Genomic DNA, 26,320 nt, shown 5'->3' on the forward strand with positions numbered 1-26,320 from the left:
ACAACTCTGGGTGGGCTCCGAGATGGCTCCTCAGTGGGGACACATCACCAGGAAGACCACACCATGATTAGAATTTAGAATCTTCGGCACCCCCACCCCAACCCCTACATTCCCCCAGAGAGGGGAGGGGGCTAAAAGCAGAGCACATCTATGTAAGGAATCCTCCATAAAAATCCTCATAGCAGGGACGCCTGGGTGGCTCGTTGGTTAAGCAGCTGCCTTCGGCTCAGGTCATGATCCCAGCGTCCTGGGATCGAGTCCCACATCGGGCTCCTTGCTCAGCAGGGAGCCTGCTTCTCCCTCTGCCTCTGCCTGCCATTCTGTCTGCCTGTGCTCGCTCTCTCCCCCTCTCTCTCTTTGATAAATAAATAAAATCTTTTAAAAAAAATCCTCATAGCAGGGGTTTCAGGAAACTTCCAGGTAAGTCAACATATCCAGGTACCAGGAGGGGGATAAAACCCAGCTCCACAGGAATAGACATTCCTGTGCTTGGGACCCTCCCAGACTGTGCCCTTTGTGTCTCTGCATCTGACTGTTCATCTGTATCCTTTATCATATCTTTCATAAATTGCAAATGAAAACAAATGTTTCCCAGAGTTCTGCGAGCCACTCAGTTGAACCGGAGGAGGAGTTGAAGGAACCTCTGATTTGTAGCCAAGTTGTAGAGAAGTTGTGGGTAACCTGGGCTCCTCCTACTTATGACTGGCACCTGAATGTGATGGAACAGTCTCACGGGACTGAACCCTTAACCTGTGGGATCAGATGCCATATCAAGGCAGACAGTGTCAAAGCTGAGTAAAACTACAGGACACCCAGCTGGTGTTGCAGAGTTGCCTGGTGAGGGAAAAATCCACAGCCTCAGCCACAGTGTTAGAAGTAAAGTGTTCTGTGTGAATATGGTAATATAAAAGCCGATGGGAGAACTGAAATGTTTGCTTGACATACACTCTCACACAAAATATTATGTATGCCAGGTCTTTGCTGATGTGATATAGCACATATTCAAGTTCTAGTGAAATATCATAAAGAGTCAACTCAAAAAACAGACAAACAAACAAACAAACAAGCAAACATACAAAATATGGATGAGCTGGGAGAAAATAAGCAATGTTTCCTCTTTCCTATCAAGAGAAAGACCATTCCTGAATTATCCAAGATTTTGCTTTTACCTGAATAACCATACAGTTCAATAGGACTTGAAGGAAAAAGCATGTTTGGTCCTCATCGATCCTTTCCCCTGATATGGCCAGCAAGAGTGGAGTGATTCTTGTGGATATATCTTTGCTCCAGAGTGGGGAAAAAAAGGAGTTCTTTCACCAACGTTCAAAGGGTTTTTAAAAAATGGCCTTCATTAAAATACATCTGCCCCTCCTTTGGAACCTGCTCACGCTACACTCCAGGCCAGCGAGCATCAAGGGGTTGGAAATACGGTACAAACTCCCATGAAGCCACCTCTCCCTCTAAACTATTCTTCTCTCTGCCAAATTCTGCTTCGGTCAGCCTAAGGATCAAATACCTGTCTTTGGGCAATAAAGTGATGTGCATTAATCAATCATTGGCCCTAACTGGCAAGTTCCTTAAAAACTCATGGGACACAGATGGTTGCCATGACTTTCCCAGGAAGCAGCTACTGTCTTTCCATGAATGCGGCATGAAAATACAGGGCTGGGTGAGCAGATGAATGTCCACTCGTGAAACAATCATGCTGAGGACAATAAACAGTAGTTTTGGATGGCAGATTTAAATTTCATTCACAGCCAAGAAAACACTCCAGATACATGATGTGTCTCCAATTCCTGTTGTTCCCAACATCTGAGTCCTCCCTTCCATTCCTGTTTCCACCACTTCAGTAAATGTCTCCCATCCTCATTGCATATAAAAAAGGCTCTGATTCTTTCTATTCTAATGTCTGTAAGACATTACTGTGAACAAGAGCAGGGGATAATTCCTCCTCCAAACCCATCTACGAAATAAAGGGTTCTATTCAGGATCATGACAAGCTGAGGAATCCCTCAAGAGAACTTCCAGAGTCATTTCAACCTGTAAGGCTGGCTAAAATGTTCCTCACCATCCGCCACACCAGGGCTAGGACTGATGAGTGTCTCCACCATGCAGGTCCCTCTGGATGACATGATCGCTGGGAAACCAGGCACGAGGCAAGCAAAAATCAGCACCTGCTCTTCTGCAAAGTTTGTCTGAAGTGCTTGAAGCCAGAGAAGAAACAGATTGACTCCTTCAGATCTTACCTAAAAACAAAATTAAAGGTGACAAAATTAAACACATGTTTATGCAGAGATGCACTGCAATGCAGATTCAGTTCTGAGAAAGAAAAACTAGAAGTTAAAGGTACCGTTAAACTCCTGCACCAAGTTCTTAGTGACAAGAAATCAGGCGTGCTGCAAGAAGCCCAAGGGTGAAGAGTTGGGGTCTGGAGCCACAGTGCCTGGTTCCAATGCAGGCTCTGCTTTTTGCTTTTTGCTTGCTTAGCTGTGGCCAGTGGAGAACCACCAAACTTCTCCCTTTGCATCAGTCTCTACCTCTGAAAAATAAGGATGATAAAAGAATTTACCACAAAGTGTTTGCACAGGGATAAGTGACTTACAACAGTGCCTGTATCATCAACTGTCATTTAATCACAAAAATAATGCAAAGACAATCATCCTCCAAATTTACAGTGTGCTTTGAATAGGATTTTTTCTATAATATGCTTATGTATCATGGAAAGTTCTTGAAAAATCTCTGAGCTTAATAAGACCTTAAAGACCTGGCTCAGTTATTTGACCTTGAAGCCCATTCATCAGGCATTTCTACACCAGCCCTCCTTTTTTTTTTTTTTTTTTTTTTTGCCCGTGCAGGTAGCTACCTTGAGGGCTGCCGCCAAATCATCACTTCCACAAAGAACCATTCAGAAATTTCTGGAACTCATATCATTGCTGGACTTCTGGCATAAGTTCATTGTTCCTGGTGGATGCTTCCAGTAGTAGGAAATGGAACATGCTCAATGAGGGCAGGGGGTTGTGTTTGACTTGCCCACTGACATATCTCCAGCACCTAGAAAGGTGCCTGAAACACATAGCTGGCATCCAGTAAATGTGTGCAATAAATGAGTGAACTAGACAAAAATAGATATGCACTGGTAGACGTGGCCTGTGGAGTACAGCTTCAAAAGCAGGAGAGAATTGAGAGTCCTACATGGTAGGTTGCATGGCACTGAGTTAAAGAAAATGGGTCCTACAATCAGACCAAAGGTTAAACCTTGAAAGTTGTGCGATCTTGGACAAGTCACCTACAAGAACAAAGACCCCTGTCTTCTATTGATAACAGCTGCGAAGAGAGAATCCATTTCAGAACGAAAGGGGACACAGGACGGCTGTGTACGACACTTATATTGTGGTCAAGATGGCAGTGTAAATTCACTTCATGGGGTCCCACACCATCATCCCTCACTACCATTTGAAATACATGGTAATAAGAGATGAAATATATAACAGTGTAATATATCAGTGTATATATATATATATATATATATATCAGTGTAACAGTATTCGTTGTTTTTGCACCACACCCAGTGCTCCATGCAATCCGTGCCCTCTCTAATACCCACCACCTGGTTCCCCCAACCTCCCACCCCCTACCCCTTCAAAACCCTCAGATTATTTTTCAGAGTCGATAGTCTGTCATGGTTCACCTCCCCTTCCAGTTTCCCTCAACTCCCTTCTTTCCATCTTCCCTTGTCCACCATGCTATTTGTAATGCTCCACAAATAAGTGAAACCATATGATAATTGACTCTCTCTGCTTGACTTTTTTCACTCAGCATAATCTCTTCCTGGAAGAGATTATATATATATATTTTTAAAAGATTTATTTACTTACTTATTTATTTGACAGAGAGAGATCAAAAGTAGGCAGAGAGGCAGAGAGAGAGAGGAGGAGGAAGAGGGCTCCCTGCTGATGCAGGACTCAATCCCAGGACCCTGAGATCATAACCTGAGCTGAAGAAACAGTCTTAACCCACCCACTTAGCCACCCAGGTGCCCCTAGATTAAACACATATATTTTTTAAAGATTTTATTTATTTATTTGGCAGACAGAGATCACAAATAGGCAGAGAGGCAGGCAGAGAGAGAGGAAGGGAAGCAGGCTCCCTGCTGAACAGAGAGCCTGATGTGGGGCTCAATCCCAGGACCCTGGGATCATGCCTTCAAGCCGAGCCGAAGGCAGAGGCTTTAACCCACTGAGCCACCCAGGCACCCCTAGATTAAATATATTTTTTTTTAAGAGAAGAGAAAAGTTAGCAAGTGAACCTCGGTAAAAAACAAAACAAAACAAACAAAACCCAAAACTGACAAACATCTCCATGAAGCAGCAACCGCAGAAATTCTCAGTGATGCACAGATGTGTAGCGACAGGAAAAGATGTCTGGAGGCTGACTTCAAGGAGGACAAGTCGCTCCCACTGGAGATAAAGGCAGACAGAAAGGCCTGCTCGCTTGCTGCCTGAAGCCACAACTTCAACTGGGCTGCGGACTTGATTGCACACCACTTGCTTCACCAGAACACTGTGAGGTTTCCAGTAGCTCATTACATCTAAACACTACTGCCTCCTTTAACAAGGTTTCCCTTCCAGATTGCCCCTGACTTACAGGGATAGGCAGTAGGTGTCCCTCCACGTGCTCCTTCCAAATTCTCTCCTCTCTCTGCTTTCTTCTGATCCACTTTTTATTTATGGGCTAGCTTTACAGGATATCCCTTCTGTGATTAAACAGGTCTTAATAATTCTACCTTTTGTAAAGGAAGCCTTCCCCAATTATTTAGATGTTGATAAATATTTACCTCTGAATCTCCATAAATCATCACTTTATATGGCACCAACATGTAGAAAATAAGAATGAAGTTACCCAATTTTCAGAATGAACCATACAAATGACAACCTACCATCTAAAGCCAGAGACAGAAAGCGAACATCTGCATAAACTAAAGTAATGCGGGTTCCTTATTCATTCATATTTATTATGCAAAATGGAAGTTTTAGGAAGATTAGAATAATGCATACTTGTTCTATTATATAGGAAACTAATCCTCTGTAGATGGTAATGTATCCATAACTCCATCTCCAATCTAGAATTTCTGAACACGAGGAGAGGGTATTAAAATCTCCTCTGTGGGAGGCAGAGCATTACAGGGTCTGGCTCTGGCCTTCCTGCTGCAGGAGGAGACTTGCAATTAGTGATGGCAAATGGAATTCACAAAACATTTCTGGGCTTTAGAAGACATCGGAAAACTAGCAAAGGACTTAGAAAATGGTAGGAAAGGAAGCAGGAAGAGGGAGGTGGCAGAAACAAGTGAGCCAAAACCTGATCTGTAAGCAACAAGCTCAAGAGAAACAAATCAGGGTGCCAGAGAACAAATGCCATTTTCACTGCAGGATCTCTACAGGCCTGTGCCCTCCAGACCCCGTTCCCACCACACGGTAAGTTGGGGAAACTGAACCTGAGATTTCCTTAATAAACCAGGACCCTCAAATGGAACCAAAGTGATCCCAACCAAGAACACTCCCAGCCTCCTGGCAAAGGAAAGACAAACCCTCCAGGAAAAAACAGACAGACAGACAAACAAACAAACAAACAAAAATCCACCAAAAAACAGAATTAAAAGAGATTACATCTATGTTCCAATAAATCTGGTCTCAAAATCCCTTCACAGAGCATGCAAGAAATGAGGCCACTGTGAGAGACAGAAGACTGAGGGAAAATGAAGACTTTAGACACTGGAATGATCAGATACAGAATAGAAAATATTACATGTTAATTGTTTAAGAACACAAAAGAGGTTTAAAAATAAAGAAGGATCAAGAGCCTATCAAAAGCAACAGGCCAAGTGTGAACATGGAACTGAAGGAAGTTAAACAGGGACCAAAAATCACTGAGACGTAAAACACAACAGAAAACACACCAGAATGGTGGGGCAGTAGATGAGCCCCGAATGAAGGACTTCACAACACTGCACCAAGAAGTGAAGACATTCCCCAGAATGCAACACAAGGAGGCAGGAGAAGAGGATGAACGCCAGCTTGAGAGACACGAACAACAGACGGGAGGTTTAAATAAGAATCCTGGGAAGTACAGCAGAAGGACAGAGTCAAGATTTCAGAAGAAAACAGCTGAGGATATTACAGAAATGATAAATCCAGAAATACAGGAAATGCACAGATACCAAGCAAGATGAGAAATCTTCAATTAAACATTTTGTGGTAAAGCTATAGAACACCAAAAACTAAGAAAAGGTTTTAAGGAAAAGGCATTTAAAGGAATGAACAGGGTGGAAACAGGGTTTAAAGCTGCTACAGTGGTAAGGAGATGCTAGTAAAATGGTACCTGTAAAGGGTGACAGGAGTATTTTTACTGCCACTACTGCTAATACTGTGTCTAATGCACATAACAACTGAAGACTGCGAAGGTTAAGCTGGAGCAGAAAAAAATTAAACGAATTATGACCCTCAAAAGAAGGATCATGTCGGGGCGCTTGGGTGGCTCAGTGGGTTAAGCCTCTGCCCTCAGCTCAGGTCATGATCCCAGGGTCCTGGGATCGAGCCCCGCATCGGGCTTTCTGCTCTGAGGGAGCCTGCTTTCTCCTCTTTCTGCCTGCCTCTCTGCCTACTTGTGATCTCTGTCTGTCAAATAAATAAATAAAATCTTTTTTTTAAAAAAAGAAGGATCATGCCAATGAATTTCACAACTCTGGTGATCACTTTAAAAGCATCTCTTCTTTTTATCATAGCATTTGTATCATGTCCATGATGAGATATTACAGCACACATGATAGAATATTTTAAAACAATAGTCCATTTTGCTCAAACTCCATGTTGAAAGCAAACGACTCTGTCAAACACTTTGAAGAAGGTAAAAGTAGTGGAACCATGTTTTGTCAAGAAAGCCCAGGGAGAAAAGCAGGTAGTAAAACCAAGTAGCAGTATCGAGGAAGGGCAGCCTCAGGAAGAAAATGAACACCGTTTTCTTCTGCTTTGTTCTCTTTTTTGTTTTCTTGTTGTTGGTATCTTTTTTTTTTTTTTTTTTGGTCTTTCCCAGAAATCACTTCATATATATACATTTATCTGTTCAACTTCAGTGAAAGTTGGGAGGAAAAGGTGCCAGAACTTTTGAATGGTTGTCTTCAGCTGAGTGCTTATTTTCTTCCTTCAGTTTCTCTGGGGTTTCCCACTATTCTTCAATAAACATGTGTTGCTTTCTGGCAGGGTAAAGCCAAATGCATTTTTAAAAGAAGTAATGGCAGGTCATCCGTCCATCCAGATCAGGAGAGAGCCCATACCAGAAAAGGCAGAGAGGGTAGTAGACTCCCCTCTGTGAGTTCCTGCCCTCTTGGTCTTTCCTCAGCCCTTGCTCTCTGCTATGTCTCTCCAGTCACACCCCAAACCCAGAGAAACAAAAGGACTCTTCAAAACTTAAACCCTGTGAGAAGGGCCACGCGGAGGCAAGGAGAGCCCTGTAAGACTCTGAGCCATGTGGTCTGTATCTGAGACTGCACATCTCCTTGAGCCACGTTCCATTCCCTCCATGCCTAATGTTGGCCTTGTGTTCTACAGAAGCAGTCAGGGCATCCATACACTCCTCTCTGTGTGCTTTTCTGTATACCTGATCCCATCTCAACCCACAACATCCAGCAGCATGCACCATCTGTCATCTCCCTTCAGTCAACCTGCAAATAGGTAAACACAGCCTGTAAAACCCACCCTTGTCCAAGCTATGTCTGGAGTTATGATCGTCTGTGTCTTTACCATCAAACTTTCTAAAAGGCTATTCTTGTGTGTGACCTCCATGGTCTCACGCCCAGGCACTCTATCTCTATGTCTGGCTTAGGACTCCACTACTCACCTCCCATTTTCTTTCAGTACTCAGTGACAACCTCCTCGATCTACCCCCACCCCCTAATCAAGCTGCTTTGCAACTTTTCACATCATCGAACATTGCTGACATTTCATTCCTTGAAATCTCTCTTCTCTTGACATCTGTGCAAAAATGCCTTCCTGGCATCAAAGCCATGTCCCTCCCCTTCCATCCACTACTCCTTTATTCTTCCCCTTTATCTGCCCAAGAAAAGAAGGAATTACCCTAAATCCTTAACTGTCACTCTCTCTACAAGGAATATATCCCTTGGCAACAGCATGATTGCATCTCTCTTCCCCCAAGCACCCATTCCTACATTTTGACTGTCCAACCAGAACCTACACCTGCACGTCCAACAGACACCTCAACTCAGATTGCCTAAAGCTGCACTCCTCCTCTTACCTCCTGCACCTGGCTCCCTTCCTGAGTTGCCATGACTGTTGTGGCAGTTGACACATCAGACTCAACATTCTGAAAGCACAGAGGCACCCCTAAGCCTACTGCAGCATTTTTTTTTCCATAGCCGAGATATGGAAGCAGCCCAAGTGTCCAGCAACAGAAGACAAAGTGGTACATACACACAATGGTATATTACTCAGCCATCAAAAAGGATGAGATCCTGATATTTACAACAGTATGGATGTACCTAGAGGGTATTGTGCTAAGCAAAATAAGTCAGACAGAGAAAAACAAATACTGTATCTCCAGGGATGAATCCTTAAAAAATGCCCTACATATTCAAGTTTTAAGGCAGGACCAGAAGCAACAGTTTTAGCATATATCACGACGATATAAAATAAAATCTTTAAAAAAAAAAAAAGGAAATAATAGGACAACAGCAATTAGGGTAAAAAGACTTAACAACTGTCTTGCTCAACATCACCAGCACCACACCAGCTACACGTCTGACCCCCAGACCAGCATAGCAGGTGTGAGGACAGGTCCAAGCAGAGAAAGTGTTACTTGTCACATTTTTTGAAAAATGATAAACAGAAGGGATGCCTGGGTGACTAGGCTCGTTGAGCGGCCAACTCTTGATCTCAGCTCGGATCTTGATCTCACGGTGGTGAGTTTGAGTTCCACACTGGGCTCTGCACTGGGTGTGGAGACTGCTTTAAACTAAACTAAACTAAACTAAACTAAAATAACACCTCTGTCAAAAGTACGTGAATTCACAACTTACATGTAAGTCAAGTTCTACTTGTTCTAAGACAGCATGAAAACCAAGATGTCGTTAGCAAGACAGGAAGCAAGATAAATTGTGTATTCCATGTGCCGTGAGATGACTCCAACTGCATCCAAGTCAGCCATGGCCCTCCACACATCTGCAAGAGAGGGTATATTATCCACATTAGCACAGAGGAAACCAAGGCTCAGAGAGGTTAAAAAAAAAAAAAGAGTCCAAGATCATAGGATCATTTAGCAGCATAGCCAGAATGTATAGGAATTACCTCAAAACAGGCCACACTAGTGGAAGAATACCTTAGTGTGGAGTTATGAAAACCCAGGTAGAACGCTGCCTCAGAAAGGCAGATAATCAATAAAGGAAAAATAAAGAGGCGCCTGGGTGGCTCAGTCGGTTAAGCATCTGCATTGGGCTCAGGTCATAAATAATCCTGGGATCTTGCCCTATGTCAGACTTCCTGCTCAGCAGGGAGTCTGCTTCTCCCTCTGCCTCTGCTCCCCATTCATTCTCATAAACAAACAAATCAATAAAATCTTACCCCAAAAAAAGAAAAAAATAAAGATTATAAGCTTACAATAAAGATATGAATGATGAGTCAAAGCTTTCAGTGACACACCCACACCTGCCTACAGTTCTCTGGCTAAAACATGGGTGGAATTGATGGGGTTAGTAGAACAGGAGGCACATAGGCCCGGACAGCACAGCCCCAGCAGATGCAGAATCCTGGTGTAGGATTAGCTAGCTTTCATTGTCCTTTAAAATGTCAAAGCTAAAGAAATCTGGTAGGGTTATTGAAGTCTGATCCTGGGGGATGCCTGGTTGGCTCAGTCTGTTAGGCAGCAGCCTAACATGACTCAGGTCATGATCACAGGGTCCTGGGATCAAGTCCGACATCAGACCCCTTACCCAACCAGAAGCCTGCCTCTCCCTCTGCCTGTTGCTCCCCCTGCTTGTGCTCTCTCACTGACAAATAAATAATCTTTAAAAAGAAAGAAGAAAGAAAAAAAAGAAAAGAAAAATAAAATCTGATCCACAGTATAGAACAACACAAAGGATGGTACTTTCTTGGGCTGATTTCTGTTTGTTTGATTTTAAGTAGGTTCCACAGCCAGCACGGACACTAGTGCAGGGTTTGATCTCAGGACCCTAAGACCATGAACTGAGCCAAAGGCAGACAATCGATTAAGCCACCCAGGCACCCCACTTTCTTGGGTTCTAATGGGACTTTTCCTAGGTTCTAATCCTAGCTGTACTGGCTGCCAGGGGGAATGAAGTCCAGCACCACAAGAAAAGCATCCCAAGGCAGCAGTCCTCTGCAGAAGATTTGCTGGTGGCTGCCATCATCAAAGAGTCAGTGGGTGAAGTTGTTGAAGCACAGTGGGAACAATGATAGCCACTGCCTTTTGGGTGTCACTGAATCATTCTACTCATCTTCAGGAAGCCTGGCCCTTCTCCAGTCAACGCAGCAAAAGCAAACTTGTTAGAAGAACAGGGGAGGGGGTCATCTCCCTCCCTCCCAGAAACTGAAGCAATCAGCCAAACAGTGCAGCACTGGAGTAAAAATAAAAATATGAAGGAATGTGGCTGCACCTGGGTAGCTCAGTCTGTTAAGCATCTGCCTTTGGGTCAGGTCCTGATCTCAGAGACCTGGGATCTGAGACCCACATCAGGCTCCATGCTCAGTGAGGAGTCCAGGACCCCAGTCCCCCGCCCAGTCCCAGCCTCCCTGCCCCTGCTTGAGCTCCAGGCTAGGCCTGCTGCCGCTCCTGGGCGGCCGAGCTGCGGCCCTGGTGCAGTGTGGCTGGCCCTTTTCTCTCCCCAGGGCACAGTGGAGCCGCGAGGGAAGGCCTGAGCGGATCTTCCGTCTGCTCAGTGCCAGTGGACACTCTCCAGGGGCCTCTCTACCTGGTGGGCTCCACCCATGGCCATCTTGGAACCCCTGGAATCCCCTTCAGAGACCAGGTGAAGCCCTCCTTGGGGAATCCAGGCTCCTGGGACCAAGGCGAGTTGATCTTGTGTACTGCTGTGTTTGTTCCCTGGCCTGGCATGGATTGAAAGTTGCTGAATTGATCTATTCTGGGGTCATCAAGGGCAGAGCAAAGAGTTCAGGGCTGGGATCCCCAGGCCTGGGGTCCACACAGGCTTGGAGCCCTCTTGGCTGTCCCTGACAGAATGACCAAAGAGGAACCCTCAGAAACATGGATCTGCCTTGAACTGGCAGAGCATTCAGGGACAGGAAGGGGAATGCCTCCTTCGCAGAGTATCTGGAAGCCTGAAGTGGAAGATGGATTTGTCTGAGCCATGGTCATTAGTGTTGGGCCAAGAAACCCCTGGCTTGCTTCTCCTACCTGCATCCAAGGTCTAAAAGGGTGTCTGGGTGGCTCCCTCAGTGCAGCATCTGTCCAGGGTCCTGGGATCCAGCCCTGCATCTGGCTCCCTGCTCAGTTCAGATCCTGCTTCTCTTTCATCCTCTCCCTCTACTTGTGCTGTCAAATAAAAAAAAAAAAAAAAAAAAAAAGTTAAGAGGGGGGACAAAATGGCGCGGAATTAGAAGGCGTCTTTTCAACTTGTACCCCAAAATGAGCTGATTACCTACCAATCACCCATGAACTCCAATCACCCATGAAATCAGCCTGAGATCAAAATTATACATGTGTGGATCTCTACAGGGGGAGAAGAAGCCAGTGGGCAGGTAAAGCGGAGTGGGAACTGTGAACTGATATCAGAAGATAAACAAAAGGGGGAGGGAGCTACCAGAGGCAACCAGTTGGAAAGTAATACCCCAATACAAGCGAGAGTGCCCTGCGTCTGGGGACCAGCATTAACTCGGAGACTGGTTGAAAGCACTCCAAAAGAGCAAAGCATCTCTGGGGAAATTGTGGGAATCGGGGCGGCTAGGGACAGAGGCTTAAGTCCCTGGTCCCAGGACAGCCTCCCTTGGCACTGAGACAGAGAGAGTGCGGCAGAGAAACCAGCTCTTGGTCCCTAAGCTGCCAGTGCAAGGAGAATGCATGGGGTCCGTTTCCTGTGAGGGAATGGGAGACACACCAGGCAGCAGAATGCAAGAGTCCTGCTATAGAGCCTGAGATACTCCCCTGAAAGAGGTATAAAGGCCCAGCCGGTGCCCTTTGATAAACGCCCTTGTTTCAGAGCCTGCACCAAACTCTCGCCCCAGAGAGGTGCGCGAAGGCCCAGCCTGGTGCTCTCGGACCTGTGCCTCATTCTCAGAGCCTGAGACCCGCGCGCGAACCTCTGCCTTCCCTGAAATTGGTGCATGTAAGGTGGGCGCTCTTAGACCCAGAAAGACCGGGCACTCCCAGCCCGGGCCAGCGGGAAAATCTCAGTGTGCGATTGCTGCTTGGAACCTCTCTAGCGGTCTAGAGGTGCCCAAAGCTGCTGCTGCCGTGCTTTTGGGTACAAGCAAAAGATCCTCTATCCCCAGGGACAGCGACTTGGAACCGGCTCTGCCAGCGGCCAAGGGGGAACTTATTTGGGCTCTGCAGCCAGACTGAGGCTTCTCTCTGAGAGGGAGATCAGGGTGCAGTTTGTTTTCCTCTAAAACTACAAAAACCATCAAAAGCGGTCAAAGTGAGAAAAAAAAAGTGAACAAACAAAAAACCGCCAGAGAACAAAAGCCTGAAAAAAAAAAAGTTTCCTCAGAGCCCACCCCCTTGAGGGGGGCGGTAGGACTTAAGTCAGGGAACATCATTGACTGAAAACCCACATGGCAGGCCCCTTCCCCAGAAAACAAACCAAGAAAGAAAAAAAAAAAAAGAGAGAGAGAGAGAGAGAAAAAGTACTACAAGAGAACTACCACTACTACATAGGAAACTTTTATCTTTCATTCATTCCCACTATTCTGGTCCTTTTTTTTTTATATATATAGGTAATTTTTTTAACCCCAGCAGGATGGTGGAAGGGGTACATGGCTGAGTGCCTCCCGGGTCTGACCCTGTGTGATGCCACCCGGTGCCTGCAGCTGCCCTCTGGAAGGTGTTGCTTTAGTGGCAGAGCCGGAGGGCACCAAGCATGTGTGTGTCTCCAAAGTCCTGGGCACCACATCACAATGCCTTCCTGAGAAGCAGAATCAAGGACAGTTGCTGATCTTCATTCCTTCCTACCAAAGGTATCTCATACACCATAATTGGAAGTTGGAGCCGGGGGGGCGCCTGGGTGGCTCAGTTGGTTAAGTGTCTTTCTTCAGCTCAGGTCATGATCCCAGGCTCCTGGGATGGAGTCCCACACATTTGCCTCCCTGCTCAGCTCCCCTGAGCCTGCTTCTCCTTCTCCCTCTGCCATTCCCCCAACTTGTGCTTTCTGGCTCTCTGTGTGTCAAATAAGTGAATAAAATCTTTTTAAAAAGTTTGGGCCAGGGGGCGCCTGGGTGGCTCAGTGGGTTAAGCCGCTGCCTTCAGCTCAGGTCATGATCTCAGGGTCCTGGGATCGAGGCCCGCATCGGGCTCTCTGCTCAGCAGGGAGCCTGCTTCCCTCTCTCTCTCTCTGACTGCCTCTCCATCTACTTGTGATTTTTCTCTGTCAAATAAATAAATAAAATCTTAAAAAAAAAAAAAAAAGTTTGGGCCAGGGATGCCTGGGTGGCTCAGTTGGTTAAGCCGCTGCCTTCGGCTCGGGTCATGATTCCAAGGTCCTGGGATCGAGTTCCACATCGGGCTCCTTGCTCGGCGGAAAGCCTGCTTCTCTCGCTGCCTCTGCCTGCCTCTCTGCCTGCTTGTGGGTACTCTCTCTCTCTATCTCTGGCAAATAAATAAAATCTTTAAAAAAAAAAAGTGTGGGCCATACTCTTTAGCCATTCTACTTTCCCTGGGGTAATTTGCCACCTCCCTGAATTTACCTGCATCTTTTCCAAAATCTACTTATCTTCCTGCCTTCATGACCATAATGAGTCTATAAATTTTCAATAGACAGTGTGAACTTACACTTGCTAATATTTGCATAACATGCACTTCTTTCGATCTCAAAGAAAAGCTTCACACCACAATGGTCTCTAATCTCCAATTAGTTTCTGTTCTGGGATCCCACTGGAATTCTATGCGCCTGTCCCCTAAGATCCCATAAATTGTGGTCCAGTTTCCCAGCCAGCCAAGGAAAGCACATGGGAAATCTTGCTGAAGTATGAGTAAGAGCCAACGAAAGGGAACATATTTATCTGCCTCGAATGCTGGGACCTGAGGAAAGCAAGTTTCATTACAGACAAATCAGGAAGGAGGTGCAGATTGCTTTTTATGTCACTCTGGAGTGGAGGTCTGCTCACTCACAGAAGCTCAAAATCTTCACAAAGGACAATGCCCCCCACCCCCAAAGTCAGCTGGGGATTCTCAGGAAAACTTTAATTGAAAGTATTACGGATTCTCCAACTTCCCAAAATGCAGGAGGAACATCTACAAGCAAGACTGTCACCACTTTTAGAAAATTACACTTATTTACCTTTTTTCTTCCTAGAAAATCATCCTCTCTCCCAATCCATAATCTTCTTTTTGTAACAGTTTCCTAAAGAAGGAAACAGGTGTCCTCCCATTCCAGTTCCATCCAAAATAATAAAATAAAAATCTTTAAAATTAAAAAAAAAATTGTGATTTGTTGAGACAGAGCACATATGCAGAGGGACAAGCAGACTCTCCCACTGAGCAGGAAGCCCGATTTGGGGCTCGATCCCAGGACCCTGAGACCATGACCTGAACGAAGGCAGATGCTTAACCAACTGAGGCACCCAGGAAGCCCCAAAATAATTCAATTTTTAATCACTTTGCCATAGACACTTTTGGGTGGCTTTGAAACACCAGAATCTCATTGACTTATCAGTGTCCTCTTCACCATCTCAGAAAAGGACTGGGTGCCTCTCAGAGGCCTCTCTCCCCTCCTGACCCAGGTCCCAGCCAAAGGTCCTTCACATTAGAGTATGAGGAACTGAGCGGGATGGGGTGTGGAAGCACCCTGGGGTGGGGGGCTCTGGGGCCCTCCCACTCCCAACTTCAAAGACAGCGCCTGCTTTCCCCTGCCTCATATAGGTACCCTGGGTTTGCCCTCTTTAAGGTTCCTGGTTGCTGCAAAGGTCTGAAAATCTCCTAAGTAGCACAAAAGCCATCATGTGCATTTTGGCCATACGGAACAGAGGGAGTTTAAAGGAAGAAAGATAAAGCTCCCCAGAATGAGCCAGCAGCTCTGGGCTTCCCCGCACATCTTTCCTGACCTTCAGAACCCTGGGAAGGAGCCCCTTGGTGCAAAGTCACAGGGGGAGCCCACGCACAGCCCAGGCCTCCTGCCCCAGGTCCTCTCCAGCCATAAACTGACCCCCTAGCCCCTTCCAAACCGTCTACAGCCTCAAACCACTGACGTGCGGTTCAGCACCCAACTCCAGAGCGCAGGATGCACGTGGCTTCCCGGCACCCTTCCGTGGCCGCTCCCAAAATCACCGTGGGAATGTCGCAGCAAGGAGACAGGGAATCGATTTTTATCCTCTGGGTTGTCTTCCCTCGTAGCCCCTCAGGAGTCCCCACGCAGCAATGCCGCGTGGGCCCTACTGCTCTGAATCCACTTCCCTGGAGGAATCCACTTTTCTTCAGCATCTGTGTCTGCAAACCCGGCTCCTCTAACACCCCCCACCAAACGTACCAAGAACCAACGGGGGAAGAAGTTCATTTCTGGCCGACAAGCCTTTAATCCCTGAGAGCTGTGGCTGATGCAGGAGCAGCTTTTCTCCAAATGGTGATTTCGATACGAGGTCGTTTTGCCTGCCAGCCCCCAACATCCCTGACGTGTGGCTCCCAAGGGCCTCCCCGCGGCCAGGCCTGAGAGTGGAGCCCACCCTTGGGCTCATTTTCCACCGCGCTGAATCCAGGCAGCGGCCCCGTCTCACGACAAAGGGTGCTGAGTAATGAGGTGCCGCCACCAGGAAGAGAGGCAGCAGGTCAGACAGATCTGGAGAATGACACTGGCCTTCAAGGGCCCCTCACAAGGGAAATACTGAACAGATATACTGTGTTCCACATTCACGCCGTAAGGATGGGGTTTCTTCGAGCCCTAATCAAAGGAACTCTTTCACCTGAGATCACTTGACCAATCGGTGACTCAGTTTCCTTATACTAAAAATGAGGATAACAATACATCACAAGATTGTTTTGAGGAGCACACACGTTACAAAGTGTTTAGAGGGTGGCTCAGTGGGTAAGCATCTGACTTCAGCTTAGGTCATGATCTCATGGTCCTGGGAGAGGGCCGTGTCAGGCTCCTTGCTCAGTGAGGAGTCTGCATGTCCCTCTCCCTCCCTCTTCACTTCCTGCCCTCTCTCTCTCTCTCTCAAATATATAAATAAAATCTTAAAAAAAAATGAAGTTCTTAGAACACTATATGCACATAGTACAGGACACAGAAGTACTTGTTAAACAGATAAAAGGGTACAAGAGGCTGGCTTCCCTTCAGATTTCTAATAGGCTCCTGTCTGGGGGTCTCTAGCTCTTAGGAAGTGGGGAGGCCTCAGAAGCCCAAGATTGTAGAGTTCCTCCGAGGCCAAGTTCAGTTTTCTATGCAGGACAGAAAACCGGTAAAACACATCCCAGACTTGCTTCGCTGCCTTCCTAGTAGGGAATCCGTTCCCTCAAGAGTGGTCCAACCTCTCTTCCACTATTTGGGATGTAGAAAACGTTTAGACATTTCTCCATTGGTGCTCATTCCATCCTCATTTTTAACAATCTAGCTGTGTGTTCATCTGGTCTTCTGTTAGTTCCTTTATTCAACAAACATAGAGGACTCACCGTGTCCTAACTGTGACCAAGACATCCAGCATCTCATCCCACAAAGGAAACATATTAGCAAATGTGGCAGCAAAGAGGGATGGGGTAAGGCAGTGACATCTGAATCAAGATCAAACTAACAAGCAGAGCCTGCCATGAAGAACATTCCAGGTATGGGCCCCATAGGCATGAAGGCGGAAATGAATAGATTATGTGCAGACAGCAGGACAGGGGACTAAGGGGACACTGGAAAGGAAGGCTGCGGAGCAGCTGTTGGCATTGGAGGCCTTGCGAAGGACTCTGGAATTCCCTTTGGTTTCAGCCAGAAGCTACATGAAGGTTTAAGCAGGGAATCATCAGATTAGCGTATATTTGTAAAAGATCGCTCCTCTTCCACAGAAGACATGGGGATGGGGTGGGGGTGTCCACGAGCCTAGAAGCTGGAAATGGAAGCAGATGAAGTTTCCAATATCCTGGCCAAGGAGTGAGTCTGTCGCAGTGAGAGTGTCAAGATTTGCAGTTCTAAACTTTTTAGTAAAGTGGCTTATTAAACACACAGCTAACTATTGCCCGGGGTTCCTACTTTTGTAATAAGTTTTTTCTGAAACTCAAAAAGGGGAGAGGGGCTCTCTGCACCACGTGCCAGTCAGGGCGGAACATCATCGTCACATTACAGGGTGTTTTCAGAGCCTGTTATCCTTTTAGTACGACATCCCTCCCACCCCGAGACAACACCGTGCCTCTTTCCGCCAACAGAAGTTGAGTTTTTCCCTTTCCCTCTTCCTTCTTTCGAGGGCAGAGCTCAGGGCTTCTCCAGAGATTCCATCCTAAGTTCATAGATCTCACCGAGCCGACCACATTCCCCTCCCTGTGGGCGCCAGGAAACGCCGGAAACATCTGTATCTGCACCTGAACATGGGACCTTGGATCCCAGCTACAGTTACTTGTGCTGTGGGAACAAGGACATCATGTCGCGTTTCAGGACATTTTCGTATATAAGGCCTCGGGTCGGGATGCTCAGGGTAGGAAAAGGGTGGGTTCGCCCCTGGGCAGAGTGGCATACCTTCTCTCTCCTCCTGGCCTTTGCCCGAGTTGGAGATGCCCTGTTCCTTCCTCTTCACCTGAGTAATCATTATCTCTGCTTCCAGAAGCAGCTCAGGGGGCCACCTCCTCCCCAACCCCGCTGGACCAGGTGACCCTCCCCAGAATTCCATATAAATCCCTGTTAACGTTGATCCCACTGCTTCCCAGAGGCTCTTTCTCCTTGTCTTTACTTTGTCTCTCCTGCTGGACCCCAGGAGACAGGTCTCACTCATCATTTTATCCCAGCAGGGTTCAGTATGTTGCTGAATTAACACATGGCATGTCCCGCACATCGCTGGCAGCTGGATGAACTGGAACACAGTGTGGCAGCATGTACTGAAGCAGGGGTTCTCAGAGCACCAGGGGATTCAGTCGGTGAAGCATCTGCCTTTGGCTCAGGTCATGATCCTAAGGTCCTGGGATCCAGGCCTGCACCGGGATCCCTACTCAACAGGGAGTTGGCTTCTCCCTCTCCCTCTGCTTCTCCCCTCCCTCTCAAATAAATACATAAAATGTTTTCAAAAAATAAATTTTAAAATAAATTTGAAAAAAATTAAGCAGTTGTTCTCAGCTGCAGGTGATTTGGCTCCCCAGGGGACATATGGCAATGCCTGGAGAAACGTTTGGTTGATGTAATTGGAGGAAAGGGTGCCACTGGGCATTTGGTGGGGAGAGGCCAAATTGGAGGTGGCCAACATCTGGCCATGCACAAGACAGGTCTCAGCAAAACATCACCCAGTCCACGAGGTCGACAGGGGAGACCCGCATCTAATCTAGGACCTGGAAAACCTTTTCCTAGCTTTACATGATCAAGGGAAATGTATCTGTCCATCAAAACCACAAGAATGTCTAAAGCAGCTTATCCTCGGAAGCCCCAAACTGGATGCCATGTAAAAGACCATTAACAGGAGAACGGATAACCGACTACAGTACCTACGTGATGAAAGACAACAGACGATAACGAAATTTAAGATGCCACATACGCGACAACAAGAAGGAATCCACAGATGTCCTGAGGAACCGAACCACCAGAGCAAGGTAACAGGCAAACTTGATCGCTGGTGATGGAAGAGAAGCAGGGGGCAGGGAGTGACTGACTGGGAAGGAGCAGGAAAGAACCTCTGGTGTGCTCAGAATGTTCCTGATCCTCATCTGGGTAGTAGTTACACACAGCGTGCCGCATGCTAGGACTCATGTGCTGTGTGTGTGTATTACACCTCAGCAAGCTTTACCAAAGGCAACGGTCCTCCAAGAGCCCCGGCGGGCAGGATTCACACACTGGAGCAGGTCCTCCGAGCATGACTTTCTAAGGATTTCGGTGCACAGCCGGCAGGAGCATTGTAGATATGTTTATGGAGACCTATTTCACCACAGACACCAAAAACCTTACAGTGGGTCCTTGATTCAATTCTGCTTTGGTCATTTTCTGCTAAGGATTGTGCTACAGATGTGCACACAGACTTAGGTTTCAAGAATATTTATCACAGCAGAACAAATACAAGAGGGAGGCAGCAACAACACGGACCCAGAGGAAACTGTGTGATACCGCGGACTCATTAAAATCGACATTTAAAAATGTAAATGGAAAACGACTACAATATATTAATTACAATTAAAGAGCAGGTCACCCAACAAGCTGACACCTAAGATATATGAAGAATATACTCAATATGATTAACTATGATTAGCTAAGGTCATGAGGGGTTATGGGATTTCTTAAAATTTTATCATTTTCCCCTAAAATGTACATATATTACTTATTAATAAGAAAAAATACACAATCACACTTCTTAAAAATAAAGGTGAGTTTTCAATTCTAAAACTGAGTACCAGGGGCGCCTGGGTGGTTCAGTGGGTTAAAGCCTCTGCCTTCGGCTCAGGTCATGATCTCAGGGTCCTGGGATCGAGCCCCGCATTGGGCTCTCTGCTCAGCAGGGAGTCTGCTTCCTCGTCCCTCTCTCTGCCTGCCTCTCTGCCTACTTGTGATCTCTATCTGTCAAATAAAATAAATAAAATCTTTAAATAAATAAAATAAAACTGAGTACCAGACCCCACACAACTCCCAGATTCCCCATGGATTCAGAGCCCTGCTGCCTGCAGAAGCGCTCTATCGACGCTCATCACAGTGGCTGAGATAGATTAAATAAAGAGATAACATTGCAGATTTCCTGTCTCTTATCCGACTGTGCAGATTGGATACACAAATCCAAATCCATACATGCATTAGATCTCACTGAACTGCGTACACCCTGAGAAAAAGACCCTGTAAAGCAATTCCCTGTAAAAATACAAAAGTATTTCTGACAGCAAAAGTTTTCAGATGCTGTAAAGAAAAAAAAAACTAAAAAGGCACGACCTTCCCTGATTAATCAAGTCTCCCTCGAGAGAAGGCTACCACTTCCCCAGGTAATCTCATCGCCTCAGACGAAACCATGTTTCTCTGTGAAGTGGAGGTGATCGCAGCTCTCTCGGAGTACTCGCAAAGGTTTGGCGTGATTATGAAACGAAACACTATGACCGGGGCCCGCTGGTTGTGGTCACAGTCATGCCCACAGCCTGAACACCACCTCCCTCCAGGAAGCTCCCTTCTCTGAATTCTGTGTGGTAGGGGCACGTGGCTGACTATTAGGGAGCACTGCATAAGGCGTACCCTGTCGCTTGCCCAGATGCCCAGCTCCTCCCGGAGCCACCGAATGCCATACAGAGCTAAAGCTGGGAGCAGTGGCTCACCGTGGACACCAATGATGAGGGCTCAGGTACCTCAGCTCACAAACCCATTACAAGCATATACATTTAACTCTAGCTTTAAGATGTTTCTCCTCTTACTTCTCAGTCAAAAAAGACTTTAAGCCGAGTAAACCAACAACAAACGCTAAGATAAAACATTTAACCGTGTTAATTTCCTAAGGCCTACGGTCGTCTTCAGCTTCTCAAGGTCACACCTCCCTGCTGAATGATTACCGAGGGTTGCTGACACGGTACACAGAAAAAAAAAAAACTCTTAGGATGTCCAGCCTCTAAGAGAAAAAGCAAACAGCTCAGAATGCAGCCAGCCACGGCAAAGGAACCACCGACAAAGCCAAACACAGAGGAGCCCCTGAGCATCTGGGAATCTGCCTGTTCCTTTGCCTCCTCAGAGGAAACGAGTCACAAGACTGCTCAGAATGGGAAATGAGAAGGGCAGAAGCCCAGAAACCAGCGCGTCCGTCCTGAATTTCGTGCTGCTTCCAAGGAGTGAGCCCGCCTGCTGTGCTGCTGTGTCAGTTATTTACACAGTGGGCAGGTGAGGCTGACAGCTTGAAGGGGTTATTTTAGAGGGAGAGCTGTAAGACTGATCAGGAGAAGGTTCTGGACCCTGGGGTCCCAGCACGCATCTCCAGCTTCCAAGCTGACCCTCCCTTCAGACAGGGTTTAAGAGGCAGCAGGGCAAGCATGGTCTTTGTATTTAAATCACCTCAAGGGGGCCCATATCTCCAGGCACAACCAGAAGCCAGGGAGGAGAGGGAAGGGGGAGAGGGAGAGGGTACCTCCACTCCTATCTGCTGGCTGCACTTCTGGAGCGCCTGATCCAGGAAGCTAAATGTGTGGACAGAACAGAAGGAAGAATCTGGGAAGACTGGAAGACTAGAAGAGCTGTTCGTGGACTAGTCTCAACCTGAACCACAGAAACACCTCTGCCTCCCTGCCCTCCTCCCCTCGGCTGGGCACCAGGTGCCTCCCTACTGCACTCCAGATGCAGATCCAAGCTCAGGGGTGCCCAGTGCCGAGGCCTCTCTCCGGCGCAGGGACTCTAGGGCATGAGCGGGACTCCTAGACAGCACCTGTGATCTCTAATTTAAAACCAAAACCAAAATCCCCAACCAGCCCAATCCAGCACAAGCAATACATATTTATGTGTAAGACACCTATGCACACATACACATTCACTTATCTACACACACACACACACACACACACACGCTTTTGCAGCAGAAGGCAGGCATGAAACCTGTTCCCTAAGTCCTTTGCTTTCCTCATCTGCTTCTAGCAGCAACAGCCATTTCTGCTATGGATTTTCCTATTCGAGGGTTGATCACAGATCCAAATGCCACCATCCTGTTTGCCACCCTTTCCTACCCCACCGGCCCGCTGACGTCTGTCAGTGAACCAGGGAACAAAGATGGAAGACAGGCCCAAGCTGCCTTCCTAAAGTGGGGTTATATTTGACACTTTAATAAACCTCAGAACCTGAGCCTCTCTGCTCTCAGACTGGCCAGGGTGCAGCTCTCACTCTTACCAAACCCGTCCATCTCTCCTCCCCCCACCGCGGGGCACAAGGGTTTTCTCTGCCCGGCATCTATTTCCAGGCCCCATAAATCATATCCCATTGTTCCAGGCCATCTGAACTCATGCTTAATAAACCATCCACCTCACCTTTCTGCCACCACCCCGAATTTCCCACAGGAAAAGACTGTTTCAAGAAAAGGAAATTCTTCATTAGGGCTGGATTTTAAAAGCAAGCTTCCACAAAAAACCAGAAAACAAAATTGGGTATAAATGCCATCCAATAACCACTAAATGTCTTTGGTTAAAGCACCTGCCTGCCTGTGATTCTCAGGTCCAGATGTGAGCTCAGTGCACATCCAAAGGAAGCAGAATTTGAACCTGATGCTAAATGACAAATGATCCTGAACTTCATGACCATTTAAGTGCCACAGTGGCTAGACTAAATTGCTCTGATGCAGAATTTCTCGCAAGTATAGGTTACTGAGAAACAGAATATTGCTTGAAAATGTATTTAGGTGCGCTCATCCTTCTCAGACCAACACTCATGGGCTCTTAGTCATAACCAGGCTTAAGCTAACACGATTCCCCTATTTTCCCCAGAGAGGGAGGGAAACAAGAGGACATGTCTCTCATGTTCCAAGATCAAAAACTGGATCACAGCACTCACAGCATCAAGTCTGCCAAACTAGAGCTCTGGGTACATACAATTCTTAAAGAGCTAATTGAATGGAAAACAGCCATCTGGGGCTGGAAACCCTTATGACATTCTGGGAAATGTATGGGCTTTAAAAGGATTATGCAGGGTGATGGGACTTTCAAAATTCCCAAACTCTGAACTGAAGCCTAAATGAGAATATGTTAAATTCACCCATTCCAAAACACAGCACAGTTGACTCGGACCCTAGAGCCCAGCTGTAGCTCAGGGTGTCCACACTGCAGCCTGTCTGTGGGAGGTCTGCAGACCACTCCCTGCTGAGAGAGTCCAGCCAACCCAATCAGCCTACCAGCAGGCTGTGGCACAAGGTCCAGATCCTAGCCCAGGCACCAGCCAGGGTTCCCTTTGGCCTGCCCTCTTATGGTTGAACAACAATCATGGAGAGCCACAGGGAGAGCGGCATTGGGTCCAGTATGGCCACTCCCTGGTCCTCCACAACACTGGTTGCACACTCTTCAACACAAGAAAATGGTGTGCAGAAACAAGGGCCTGCCACAGTAGGCTGTCGAGCAAGGAACAGAAAGCATCAGGGGACAGGTGGGACTGCTGGCTGGTCTCCACCTCTCCCAGAGGGCAGAGGCCGCAGAGCTTCTGCAGGCTAAGCAGAGACGTGTCAGAATTACCTTCCCAAAAAGTAGGCAGTAAAGGAGGATTTCAAGCAGCCACAACCACCAGCAGGCCTGCGACCTCCAGATATCAGGGGCTTGACCATGACCGTCTCGGTAAGCAGAACACACAAGTGCCTTCTGGAGCGAGAGAAGACAGCTTAACGCTGATAACTGGTCCTCTCACTCTTCTCTGCTCTCAGCAAGTGATCCTGAAAGGGATGGACAAAGTTGGTCAGATTCACTGGAGAAAACACGAGCCAGTGAAGATGTCCCGGCTCGCACTAGGCCTCCCTCCAAAGGCTGGCTGCCCCACCCCTGGCACCTGGGTAATGCTGCTCTGGGGCCATCCACACAAAACGATTTACGTACCCCCCACCCGCAACAAACACACACACACACAGACACACACACACACACACACACACACAAGCTGCATCGGGCTTTAGGAACCTAACTCAAACGCACCCCTAACAACAACCCCACAGGTGTGACTGGGTTGGACACTCCCAGCAAGGGAGGGAAGGCCCTCCCCTTGGGTCCTTGCCAGCGGCAGGGTGCCACCTGGGCCTCCGCCTCATCCTCTCCATCCGCGAAGTCGGAGCGGCCCCCACCAACCACCACCACGCAACCAGATTCTCGCACTTCAAATCCCCGCTGCCAGGGGCCCATCTGTGTGCTGACGGAAAAGCCGCCCTCAAGCAGCCGGCCCGCGGAGCATCTGGAGTTCTCCCAGCCCCGCGCTCACGCCTTCCCAGGCAGCCCCCGCACCCGCGGGCCGCGCCTTACCGCCAGTGTCCACGAAGCGCGGGGGCGGGCGGTCCCGCAGCGTGGCACTCCAACCCGCGCTGGCCTCGTCCTCGTCGGACTCCTGCCCTTCGGGGGCGTCGGGAGGCAGCAGGGGGCGGGGGCCCTTGTGTTTGGCGTCCGAGGAGGCGGCGGAGGAGGAGCGCGAGGCGGCGGACGTGCTGTAGAAGGCGTTCCCGCCGCTGTCCAGGCCGGACTCGCGGAACACTTCGTCCCAGATGTGCAGGCTCTCGTGGCGCGCGAGGGCCGCCTCGAGCAGCGCCGGCGCCCTCCTCCGCGCGCTCCCGCCGACCTGGGCCCTGGCCCCGGCCGCCGCCCGCGCGCCCGCCCCCCAGAGCGCCTCCCAGCCGGACGCGCCGGGCACCGGGCCCGCGCCGCGGCCCGCCGCCCCCCACCAGCGCAGCCCGCAGCACAGCGCCTGCCGCCCCACGCCCGGCCGGCCCGCCATCTTGGCCGCCTCGGGCCCAGCGCCCTCGGAAGCGCCCTCGGAGCTCGGGCGCCGCAGGCTGAAGGCCGCGGAGGGTCGCAGGGCGCGAGGGCGGGAGGCAGGGGCTGCGGCCGGGCCCAGGTGCCGCCGCTACCGCCGCCGCTGCGTCTCCTCGGCGCCCGCTGCGTCCCCGGGCGCCCTCCCGCCGCACCCCGCGCTCCCTGGCCGACCTTCCCGGGCGCGAGCCACCAGAGACGTCCCCGCCTCCTCGCACATCCGGCCCGCCCGCCGGCCAATGGAGAGCAGGCCGGGGCGGGGCCCGCGCGGGGCACGCCCCACACCCCTCGGCCGAGCGGGGCAAGGAGAGCAGCTGCGGCGGCGGTGGCGGCAGGGGGGAGGGCGGCCGGTGGCTTCCTCGCCTGCGGGACGTGTGGCCCCGGACGGCCACCCGCAGGCCCCGCGCGGCCCCGCAGGGGGAAGGGAGGAACCGAGTGGGTGTCGGGGGTTGGGGGGGACGCAGCCGGTCTTCCCGCCGCCCCAGCCGGCTCACGGAGCGTGAAGCCCGCGCTCTCGGTCCCCTTCCGCAGTCGGCACCGGCGGCAGCGGGGAGCTGTCCGCCCCGGTGGTTCTGAACCAGGCGCTGCGGAAATTCCAGGTAGGCGCCGGGCCTGAGGGTCACGATTCCCGTGGCTGCTGTGGCTGCTGCTGCTTCGGTGCTCCACAGCCGGCTGTACCTTGAGCTCTTGCAAGCACAAGGGCTATCTGGCTTCCGGGAGCCTTGCTCTAATAAGGAGCCCTCCTCGCTGGTTCATTCCTGGGGTCAGGTGGTGACTCAGTCTCGCTTCAATACCCCTGTAATTTGAGGGGGTCAACATCCGGTCTTAGTCATTCCTTCCGTCTTTGACCTTTGACATCTTTAAAATCAAAATATTCATTACCTTCCAAATATTAATTACTCTAACACCACCACTGCAACATCTTCACCCATACATTTGACACACTTGTCTGTTAAAGTACGGCACAATCACCCAGGCTTCAGTGTTCTGATAAACAATAGATCAGAAAGGTTTCATCCATCCCTCTGCCTTGGCCAGGAGTGCGTGGCACTCATTCCATTGATGACGATACACGTGATCAGGCGTTTCATGCTCCTCTCTCCCTCCCACAATAATGCAATAAGTCACAATGATGGTAATTGGGCCATAAAGTCACTTGCACTCTGAAATAAAATAAATCCACAGAGATGTGAAGGGCTTGCAAATCCTACTGGGTATTAACTAAATAAGGATTACACGACAGGGAAAGGCATATTGCTATTTCATGCATAAAGGATGCAGATGCATAAAGGGTGAAGATGTTGGTACCACCAGCTAAGGTCGTTCTAACAGCAGGTGAGCAGCTTCTGCTCTCGCCCTCCCCTCGCAAGCCCCTGTTTCCTCCTCCCAAACCAGAGTCTCTGTACCAGCATGAATTCCTGATCATCACTGAAAGATGATATATAAAAAGGAAAGGATTCACATGACATTGCTTTGTATATGAATTGGCTGATATACGTGAAATTGTTTGCAAAGCATTTCAACT

General features: G+C 48.6%; 1 pseudogene across 1 annotated transcript; it reads right to left on the reverse strand.

The window, feature by feature from the left end:
- Window positions 1-1,824: 1,824 nt before the first annotated feature.
- Window positions 1,825-24,760, reverse strand: LOC309840542 (piggyBac transposable element-derived protein 5 pseudogene; annotated as a pseudogene). Its single transcript, XR_014316522.1, has 4 exons — window positions 24,295-24,760; window positions 9,086-9,227; window positions 2,351-2,539; window positions 1,825-2,246 (listed from the first exon to the last, which is right to left on the reverse strand). The product of XR_014316522.1 is annotated as a piggyBac transposable element-derived protein 5 pseudogene (transcript).
- Between the last annotated feature and the right edge of the window lie 1,560 nt (window positions 24,761-26,320).

The sequence above is a fragment of the Mustela nivalis genome, assembly GCF_964662115.1.
Source record: "Mustela nivalis genome assembly, chromosome: 9".
Taxonomy (NCBI): Eukaryota; Metazoa; Chordata; class Mammalia; order Carnivora; family Mustelidae; genus Mustela; species Mustela nivalis.